We start from the raw sequence: 11,808 nt of genomic DNA on the forward strand, positions 1-11,808 counted from the left end.
GTTAATCAGTCTGACAATGACTCTCTGTATGTGAACACACATATTATTACACTGCTATAAATACAGATGTCTGACTGATGGACAAATAATCAGAGAGTTTACTGCCCTCCAGTGGTCACACTGACAAGTGTCCAACAGGACTCTCACTGATTATTGGGATCAATATGTACCAATCAGTATTGATGACATCAGCAGGAAGATGAGGACTGGTCATAGTTTGAATAATGTTCCATGTATTATTCCATCCATGTTTTCAGTACAAGCAGATACACTGTAAAAAAAATGTGACAACTAAAAGGATCACTGTAAAAGTAGGAGATGCACTGTAAAAAAAATTCATTCAGGAAATACGCTGTAAAAGAATTTAATGGAGGCTGTGCACTGTGTAAAATGGCAACAAAGGTGACACAGGATATATCCAATAAACAATGATGGTTATAGATGATCTCTGGACTAACTTACAACCAGGGGATGCACTGTAACATATTCCAACAGTTTAATGAACTTGTTAAAAATAAAAAGTAGCTGATGTAAAGTGGAAGTTACGCTGCACTGTTAAAAACACAACAACCAGGGTGACTGTGGAAAACATCACAAGGGAAAGGACTGTCAGAAATATGTGATGCAGTGTGAAAATGAAAATGACGAATGACATCAGCAGTAAAAGTCAAATTTCAGCTGCTGGTTTTCAATCTCATCTTTTCTGAGTCTTTTTTTTAAGTTGACTTTTAAAATTCATAGAATCGAGGCTCAAACTCTTCAGAGTAGTCAGGAGCTTTCTAACTCTGTGAACCTCTGAAAGTTTTTTTTTTTTTCAGATCTTTCAGATAAACTGTGGCAACATTTCAGTTTGAACTGAATCAGTTCAGCTGTCCCAAGATTCAGAGAAAGACAAAACACTGATGTTCACAATGATGCTTTTAATGTGAAAGGACAAGATCATGATTAGAATCTTAAAAAAGTCAAAGTCAGCAACATTTTTCTCCTGTAATAATCGTAGCTTCCATCTTTAAAGGACTGGAAGAGGAAGAAGTTTACAAGGAATCATTTAGAAGAGTTTAACAAATAAACTGCTTTAATACATGAATCTGAAAAGGTGTGTGTGAGTGAAAGAGACAGACATGTACAGACTGAACTATCTGTTCAACAGTGAGAGAGTTTCTCTAACAGGAGGAGATTCTCTCTGCTACACTCTACACAGAGACACTGACGAACCAGACGACCAGAACCCAAACCAAGGATACAGCGGTTCAGTGAATGTGGTGTTGAAGGTGTAGAGGTGGATCAGTGAGTCAGAGGAGACTCTGTAGAAGGACAGAGAGCCAGCAGGACAGTCCACATACACTGCTACTCTGTTAGAGACAGAGGAAGATGATGAAGAGGAGGAGGAGGAGGAGGAGGAGACAGGTGTCTTTCTGTTATTGTGCCAAACAGAGTAACCAACATCAGAGCAGTACAGACTCCAGGACTGATCGTTCCTTCCAAACACAGAATTTACTCTGCCTCCTTTCCTTCTGATTCCTCTGTAACTCACTGATATATAAACCCTTCCTCTCCACTCAACCTCCCAGTAACAGCAACCAGTGAGACCATTACTACACAGCAGCTGAGGCCACTGGTCAAATCTGTCTGGATGATAAGGATATGACTGATCCTCCACCACATGTGTCACCTTCCTGTTGTTGTCAGACAGTTTGAGGTTTCTGTACACTGTGTTTGTGTCGATGGTGAGTTCACAGAAATCTGATGGAGAGAAGAAGACACAACACAGCTGCAGTTATTGATCAATCACCTGATCATTGGTTGACACTCTGAAGATGGTTGAATGTGAGCTGCTTTGTTTTCAGGAATCAAATGAAAACCACACTTACACTTCCTCAGACCTGGTCTCAACCATCGGAGTCCACCAGGCTCCACCCTGAAAGGAGGAGGGGGGTCAGACCAGCACATTCTCTTTCAGCATGCAAACATGGACATTACATGGCTCTCATACACAGATGGTTTGATTATTCTGTTCATTCAGCACAGAGACAAAGGACATGGAGTCCTTATCTTGGAATTATACAGAGCAGGGAGGTGACATGGAGGAATGATTTCATCATTTGTCTTCTCCATTTGATATCACTTTTGGTGTCAGACACAACAAAAGATCTCAGAGTGACAAGATCAGGATGTCAGAGAGGTTCAGCTGATTATTGATCATGGATATTTTTGAAGACAGAGACGTGATCAGAGACCTGATTTCATTTCCTCCTTGGTTTGAGACACTGGCAGATGAATGTCTCTGAGCAGTGTAGATGGTCTTATTATTGTTGGGATGTTATTATTAGTGTGTCAGCACTGAACAGGTATCTAACGTCTTTGGGGTTGTTGTGGTGAAAGCACTCTGAGTGCTCAAAGTGACCCTGTTGGTTCAGGAGTAGTTCAACCAGCAGCAGCTCAAATGTTTCCATGCTGGCTTTGTGCTGATGCAGCATGAAATCCAGTCTGAGAAAGTCCTGCTCAGGTCACAGAAAACAGCTGACCACACCTGATTTAATGATTGTCACATATTTTCTCTTAAATATGACACAGTGAGTCCTGATGAGATACTGAAGTCAGAATTAGAGAAAATCCCACTTTGTGTTGTTGTTCAATTCAAAGCACTTCTGTAGAGATCTGTCATCAGCTGTGACACACTAAATGTTTCCAGCTCTTCCTCCTCTATCACACACTGTCTGTGGCTGCAGCAGGTCTCTCCATACCTGAGGGTGTCCAGTCTCCAGTGTGGATCCTTCAGTCCAGCAGACAGCAGCTTCACTCCTGAGTCTCCTGGATGATTGTAGCTCAGGTCCAGCTTTCTCAGATGGGAGGGGTTGGAGCTCAGAGCTGAGGCCAGAGAAGCACAGCCTTCCTCTGTGATCAGACATCCTGACAGCCTGCAGACACACACAACATCACACAGAAACCCTCTGTCAACACCTGCTGGTCTGTTTTGTTGTCCTTTTTTGTTCATATTTTTGTTTTTGGTTCTGGTCCATTTTGGTCCAGGTTCAATGTATTTAAGGCAAATTCCTTAAACATTATCTGTAGGATTAAAAAAATCAACAACTGAAGCATAAACAAGAGAAATTATGAATTGTCTGAGTCTAGAAAGTTCTGCTGAACTTCAGTAAAATTTACTTTGAACAATCCTACACAAGTTGGCTGTTTATCCACTGATGTAAATCAGATATGAACAAATCATCAGCTAAATAGGTTGATGAATCCCGACCTGAGAGTCTCTAGGGTACAGTGTGGACTCTTCAGTCCAGCAGACAGAAGCTTCACTCCTGAATCCTGCAGGTCATTGTTACTCAGGTCCAGGTCTCTGAGACTAGAGGACTGGGAGCTGAGAACTGAGGACAGAGCTACACAGCTTCTCTCTGAGAGGTTACAGCTGCTCAGTCTGAAGAGGAAACAATGAAAAAAAAAGTCAAATAGCATTTGTGTTGAAAGGACAATCAAAGGAACAAAACTCTCAGTTTGCTCATGTCTCAACAATTTGGTACAGTTGGACAGTTAAATATGATACAATCAGTAATAAACAGACATGTACTGTACATGTCTGTTTATTACATTATAAGTCCATAAGTATTTGGACAGTTACACGTTTTGTTCTTCGGGCTCTCAGCAGACTGACTTTAAAATATAATAATGGATACTACAGTCAATGACTGCAAAGGATTTTACACTAAATATTAAATCTGATGTTTCACTTCATGTGTGTTTGTTCAGATACTTTTGAACCACTAAAAGGGTTGAATCTCCCACACAGTTCTTTCTATACTGATGTCAACCTGCTCAAATTAAAGCTGAGACTTGGCTCTTTAATGTAGGATCCATTATTTTAATTCAGATTCAATGTGCTGAAGCTCAGAGTCTGAAGAACAATAACTGTCCAAATACTTCAGGTCTTGACTGTAACTGTATTAATGTTGGTACCTGATTTGATTTAGTTTGAATCCTCTGATAAAATAGTTTATTAGTTGTAAGTACAGGGCAGCTGTGTCTCAGCAGGTAGACATGTTTGTCCATTAATCACAGCTCTCCTCCTGTCAACATCAAGTGTCCTTACGCTAAAAACCTCAACCTCAAACCAGCCCTGATGGCCAGACCGGCAGCTTGTATGGCAGCTGGCTGCCATCAGTGTGTGTGAATGGATGAATGAGAGGCAGCATGTAAAGAGCTGTGGGTAAAAGTTCTATATAAACGCAGCCATTTACCAGTTTTTAGGTTTAGTGAAATTTGAATCATGATTTTAGAGTCAGAGGATTCTTACACTCAGGCTGTCTCCATCATCTTTGAGTGCATTTGCCATAGTTGCAGTTGATCAATTATAATTCATTTGAAAGCCTTGTGCTTAGGTTTTCTCATCCAACCTGGAAAACATTACAGCCAGTTCAATTTGTTATAGTGTACCTCCCTCCTGGGCCAAACTCTGTGTTTCTGTCTGAATTCTCTGAGTTTTTGTCAAATCTAGTTCTCAGTACAGATGAAGTCATTATTGTAAGTGATTTCAATATTCATGTGGATGTTAACAATGTTAGCCTTAGCTCTGCATTTGTCTCATTATTAGACTCAATTGGCTTCTCAAAGTGTAAATAAACCAACTCATTGTTTTAACCACACCCTTGACCTTGTTCTGTCATATGATATTGAGATTGAATCGATAAAAACAACACCAGGTTTCTCTTCAGCTCTGTAGCCAGGCTGACAGAGAGTCACAGCTCTATTGATATATGTATTCCTATTGCTCTCAGCAGTAACGACTTCATGGGCTTCTTTAATAATAAAATTCTACCTATCAGACACAAAATTGATCACCTCCTGTCCTCAATTAGCACTGATTTTTCTTTAAGCACAGGAACTTCAGAAACAGTAAAACCTGATATGTATTTAGAAAGTTTCTTTTCCATTGATCTTCACCAACTAACTTCTATAATTTCTCAAACCATCAACCTGTCTTTTAGACCTGATCCCCACCGGGCTCCTCAAGGAATTTTACCCCTAATCAGCATCTCTTTACTGGATATGATAAATTCCTCCTTACTAAAGGGCTATGTACCACAGTTCTGTGAAGTAAGTAATTAAACCACTTCTTAAAAAGCCTACTCTATATCTAACCTTCCCTTTCTCTTTAAGATTCATGAGAAAGCAGTTGCCAATCAGTTGTGTGACTTTCTACAGAACAATAATTTATTTGAGGATTTTCAGTCAGGATTCAGAGTGAATCATAGCACAGAGACAGCATTAGTGAAAGTTACAAATGACCTACTAAGTGCATCAGACAAAGGACTCGTCTCTGTACTGGTCTTGTTAGATCTTAGTGCTGCATTTGACACCACTGACCATCACATCCTACTACAGAGACTGGAACATTTAATTGCCGCACTAAGATGGTTTAGGTCTTACCGATGAGATCGATTTGGAATAATTTCCTTATATTTGGTAACAGCATTATCAGACAAATATCTACAGTAGTTATTTTTTCCCCAGATGTTGTGCAGTTCATTATTGTAAATTCAAATGTTATTAAAGAATGATGGGATAAAAGAGGGTTCTGAGAGAATACAGTCAAATATTCAGCTTCTATGCCATAAGTCAGTACAAGATCAAGGGTGTGATTAAAACAGTGAGTTGGTTTGTTAACATTTTGAAAGAAGCCAATTGAGTCTAATACTGAATTGAATGCAGTCTTAAGGCTGTCATTGTGGGTATCTACATGAATATTAAAGTCACCCACTATGATTGCTTTGTCCATACTAAGCACTAAATCAGATACAAATTCAGTGAATTAAGACAAAAACTCTGAGTAAGCAGCAGGTGGACGATACACCACTGCAAATAGGACTGGTTTTTCTGTCTTTCAGTTTGGATATGAGAGGCAGAGGATAAGGCTTTGGAGCTGAGAAGCAAACACAGTCTCTATAGGAAGGGAATTGTTGGAATGGTAGGAATCATGGGAGGGTGACAGCCCTAGAGAAACTGCAGAGAAGCATGTAGGACTGCAACTCTGCCTCCTGGTCTCAACTCAGGGTTGTCATGATTTTGGTTGTCTAATAAAATCTGCCATATTTCTAGATATGAGAGCTGCACCATCCAAAGTGGGTTTTCCCCAAAAAGTTTTCCAGTTGTCAATGAAGGCTACGTCGTTTGCTGGACACCACCTAAACATGTCATCACTGGTCAAATCGGGCAGGGGTCCAGAGAAAACTATGGAGTCCAACATTGTTTTGGCATAGTTACACACCAATTCCACATTAATTTTAGTGACCTCCAATTGGCGTACTCGGGTGTCATTACCGCCGACGTGAATAACAATCTTACCAAATCTACGTTCATCCTTAGCCAGCAGTTTTAAATATGCTTCAACATCACCCGCTCTGGCCCCAGGAATGCATTTAACTATGGTCAGTGGAGTCTCTAACTTCACATTTCAAAAAATGGAGCTGCCAATAACCAGAGTTTTTTCCTCAGTGGTTGTGTCGCTGATTGGGGAAAATCTGTTTGAAATGTGAAGCGGTTGGTGATGAACCACGGGCTGTTGTGGTTTTCTATGGTGCGGAGTCAAGCCTCTACTTCCTGTGAGTTCTGAAGGTTTCATTGAAGTCAACAGACATTATTCATGACAAATGACGGAAATAAAGTGAAACAGAAGGAATAATTCTTAGTCTGAGAAAAGAAAAAGTCACAATATGGAACAACAACTATTTCAAATCTCATTCATTCATTCATTCATTCAAAATGAATGGATTCAAGTTCCAGTCCTAGATGAAGATAAACCAGGTTCAGTTGTGGATTAAAGATATAAGATCTACAACAGTAACAGACAGTGAACTGACCTCAGAGTCTCCAGTCTACAGTGTGGACTCTCCAGAAAACCACACAGCAGCTTCACTCCTGAATCCTGCAGCTTGTTGTCACTCAGGTCCAGGTCTGTCAGATGGGAGGGGTTGGACTTCAGAGCTGAGGCCAGAGAAGCACAGCTGATCTCTGACAAACTGCAGGAACTCAATCTGAATAAAGAATAAATCATGTAGATAAAATCATTTCTAATCCAATCAGATATGTCCTAATCAATGAGCTTTCACTAACATGAGTAGAGGGACTTTGTCTTTCTCTTATTGTGGATCATCATAATGTCAGCCTTCTACACACATCATCCAAATGTCACCACAACATTCATACAACTATTCATGTCAACACAGATTCATAACATGCTGCTGAGCTCAGTCAAGTCTGGAATTAGAAGATAAAGATCAAATCAGACATGTTAGACTAAAAACTGACTTTGATTCACCACTGAAATGGATCAAACTTCAAATGTTCAGTCCTGATCCAGGAAAAATGTCTTGCTTGGTGATCACATGACCCAAAATGAAAAGAAAAACTAGAAATAATTTGCAATTGATAATGTCAGACCAAGGATATAATGTAGATAAATACTATAATTATTTTTAAGTTTCTTACTTAATTAGCAACAAATTATTATGACAGTGTGATGCACGTTAAAAAAGGAATAGTGAATTAACTCTTTCAGCTTCCAAAGCAGGATGGAAAAAAGCAGTTAACTTCTTATAGGCTCAGTCTGATTGAGATGTTCATTTATAATCATATGAAATCTTTAAGTGTGTGGACAGTTTTTCTAACAGACATCAGAGGGTTTAGTTTTAATCAACAATTCTCATCACAAAGTCTCCTCATGTTATTCTGAGCTGCAGTGATGCAATAAGAGTAAAAGCGTCAACAGTGTCAGGAATTCTGTCAGATTAAAGAATCTTTGTTCACTTCAAATGAAACTAGAATATTTATTATGTTATTTAGTGATAAACTCTCCTTCTGTTTCTTTCAGGCCCAGATCCAGACTGCTGCTTTGCCTGAGCGGTTCTTTTATTGGCTGGCTTTATTTACTTCACATGTTGTTTTTACAGGGACTGATGTAATGATTCTGCTGCACCGACATTAGCTCATCTGAACTCACTGAGTTTTTAATTATCTGTCCATATAAATCCTTTCTTGTTCATTTTATCCGAACCAATTGTTTTTATTTTTAGGTAGAGGTCCAGCCTGTGGGGAGCAGTTTGCAGGGTACACACTCTGCATGCTGTGTGGTAATATAAATGGTGGTGGTCACATGGTTGTGTCTTGAATTTTCTCATGTGTAGTTCAGTGTTTGTAGACTTGCATTGTTTGTAGACTTGCAGTGTTTGAAGTGTCTTCTAGTGGGACCAGCACCAGGTGAGCACATGGTGTGAGTATAAGCAGGTTGTGATAGAATCTCCCCACAGTGAGGACTCTGCCCTTGTTTTAAACTTTTATTGTTGTATTCAGTTGGTGCTATCTAGGATATTTCAATACTGTAGAATAAAGGCTATCATTTGTACTTACCTGAGTGCTTTTGTTCTTTCAGGTCTGTTAGTTCTCAACACTTCCTGTCTTAATTATCTAGGTTTAAATAAACTTAATATTTGTTTGAATGCATGTCTGCTGCTCTTCCTTTTTGAACTTTTTAGTTATTTGTGTCACCACTCAGTATAAGTAAAATATATTACTTTGAGGTTTATCATTTTAATTCCTCAGACCTCTCTACAGCCTGAGTTGGGTCACATAAAGTAAAGTGAAATGACGTGAAACTGAAGGAAAAATTCTTAGTCTGAGATAAGAAAAAGTAAAAATATGGAAAAATAACTATTTCAAACCTCATTCATTCATTCAAGATGAATGGATTCAAGTTGAAGTTCTGGATGAAGATAAACCAGGTTCAGTTGTGGATTAAAGATATAAGATCTACAACAATAACAGACAGTGAACTGACCTCAGAGTCTCCAGGGTACAGTGTGGACTCTTCAGTCCAGCAGACAGAAGCTTCACCCCTGAATCCTGCAGGTCATTGTTACTCAGGTCCAGGTGTCTCAGACTAGAGGACTGGGAGCTGAGAACTGAGGACAGAGCTTCACAGCTTCTCTCTGAGAGGTTACAGCTGCTCAGTCTGAAGAGGAAACAATGAAGAAAAAGTCAAATAACATTTGTGTTGAAAGGACAATCAAAGGAACAAAACTCTCAGTTTGCTCTGCAGCTCACAGCAAACTAACAGACCTGCATTTGAAAACTGGGCCAAACATCAAACACAGATTTGTTGAGTGAAGCAGAAATATCAGCTCTTTATCCACCTGCTAACTAATGAGGAGTCTCTACATTGATGATCATCTTTCATTGGCTCTGATTCAAATCCTTTCTGTTTTATTCTCAACAAGTTGGAGACATGACAGTTAAATATGACACAATCAGTAATAAACAGACATGTACAGTCAAGGCCGTAAGTATTTGGACAGTTAGACATGATGTTATTTGGGATCTCAGCACATTCACTCTAAAATATAATAATGGATACTACAGTCAATGACTGCAAAGGATTTTACAGTAAATATTAAATCTGATGAGTTTGTTTCACTTCATGTGTATTTGTCCAGTTACTTTTGAACCACTAAAAGGGCTGAATCTCCCACACAGTTATTTCTATACTGATGTCAACCTGCTCAAATTAAAGCTGAGACTTGGCTCTTTAATGTAGGATCCATTATTTTAATTCAGATTCAGTGTGATGCAGCTCAGAGCTCAGAGATGATGATAAGGAATTAAAGAAGAGAGGAATTTATTTTCCGTCCTGCTGAATAAAATAGCAGAGTCTTTATATAATTATGAATAAATCCAACTATCTATACACTTACAGAGCTTTGTTAGAGACTTTGACAACTGGCAACAGCTTCAGAAGAGCCTCCTCTGAAGCAGAGTATTTCTTCAGGTCAAACACGTCCAGATCTTTTTCTGATGACAGTAAGATGAAGACCAGAGCTGACCATTGAGCAGGAGACAGTTCATCTGTGGAGAGACGTCCTAAACTCAGGGACTGTTGGATCTGCTCCACCAGAGAACGATCATTCAGTTCATTCAGACAGTGGAACAGGTTGATGCTTTGCTCTGCAGAGGGAGTCTCTTCAATCTTCTTCTTGATGTACTGGACTGTTTGCTGATTGGCCACGTCCTGTCTGTGTCAGCAGACCTCGTAGGAGAGTCTGATTGGTCTGCAGTGAAAGACCCAGGAGGAAGCGGAGGAACAAGTCCAGATGTCCATTTGGACTCTGTAAGGCCTTGTCCACAGCCCTCTGATAGAGCTGTGTTGGATCAGGTTTGTCTCTGAACAGTTCAGACCAGTTGGAGGTTGATTGTTCTTCTGACAGCAGATTGACTCCAGACTTGATGAAGGTCAGATGGACATGAAGAGCAGCCAGAAACTCCTGAAGACTCAGATGGACGAAGCAGAACACCTTGTCCTGGTACAGTCCTCTCTCCTCCTTAAAGACCTGTGTGAACACTCCTGAGTACACTGAGGCTGCTCTGATATTGATGCCACACTCTGTCAGGTCTGATTCATAGAAGATCAGGTTTCCTTTCTGCAGCTGCTCAAAAGCCAGTTTTCCCAGAGACTCAATCATCTTCCTGTTTTTTTTACTCCAGTGTGGATCTGTCTCAGCTCCTCTATCATACTTAACATTCTTCAGTTTGGACTGAGCCACCAGGAAGTGGATGTACATATCAGTCAGGGTCTTGGGCAGCCCTCCTCCCTCTCTGGTTTTCAACACATCCTCCAGAACTGTAGCAGTGATCCAGCAGAAGACCGGGATGTGGCACATGATGTGGAGGCTTCGTGAAGTCTTGATGTGGGAGATGATCCTTCTGACCTGCTCCTCCTCTCTGAACCTCTTCCTGAAGTACTCCTCCTTCTGTGGGTCAGTGAACCCTCTGACCTCTGTCACCATGTCAACACACTCAGGAGGGATCTGATTGGCTGCTGCAGGTCGTGTGGTTATCCAGAGGCGAGCAGAGGGAAGCAGTTTCCCCCTGATGAGGTTTGTCAGCAGCACATCCACTGAGGTGGACTCTGTAACATCAGTCAGGATCTCAGTGTTGTGGAAGTCCAGAGGAAGTCGACACTCATCCAGACCGTCAAAGATGAACAGAACCCGGACCTCTTCAAACCTGCAGAGTCCTGCTTCTTTGGTTTCAGTAAAGAAGTGATGAACAAGTTCCATCAAGCTGAACTTTTTCTCTTTCAGCACATTCAGCTCTCTGAACGTGAATGGAAATGTGAAGTGTATGTCCTGGTTGGCTTTGTCTTCAGCCCAGTCCAGAGTCAGCTTCTGTGTTAAGACTGTTTTCCCAATGCCAGCCACTCCCTTTGTCATCACTGTTCTGATTGGTCCATCTCTTCCAGGTGAGGCTTTAAAGATGTCTTCTTGTCTGATGCTTGTTTCTGGTCTGGCTGGTTTCCTGGATGCTGTTTCAATCTGTCTGACTTCATGTTCATCATTGACCTCTCCAGTCCCTCCCTCTGTGATGTAGAGCTCTGTGTAGATCTGATTCAGAAGGGTTGGGTTTCCTGCTTTAGAGATCCCCTCAAACACACACTGGAACTTCTTCTTCAGAGTAGATTTAAGTTTACGTTGACAAACTGGAGCAACATGTCCTGAATGAACAAACAAGAAACAACATCAATGACTGATTCATAAAGAAAACATGACATGTTCGTCCCCCTAAAGAACACACATGAACATATGTCCCTCCATGTCTTGAGATGTTAGTAAATGTCCCATTTGTCCATCATGTTGAATCTTTAGAGAAATCCTCTTACTGCTGTGCAGACAGTCAGCCAGCTCCTCCTGCTTCATTCTCCTCAGGAAGTTCACTGTGATCTTCACAAAAGCCTCTCTGCTGCTCCTCCTCTGTTCT

At 40.5% G+C, this 11,808-nt stretch overlaps 1 pseudogene; it reads right to left on the bottom strand.

The window, feature by feature from the left end:
* Positions 1-1,087: 1,087 nt before the first annotated feature.
* The window catches only part of LOC121195353, an 11,286-nt pseudogene continuing 565 nt past the window's right edge, over positions 1,088-11,808 (bottom strand).

The sequence above is a fragment of the Toxotes jaculatrix genome, chromosome 16 (genome assembly GCF_017976425.1).
Source record: "Toxotes jaculatrix isolate fToxJac2 chromosome 16, fToxJac2.pri, whole genome shotgun sequence".
Lineage (NCBI taxonomy): Eukaryota > Metazoa > Chordata > Actinopteri > Toxotidae > Toxotes > Toxotes jaculatrix.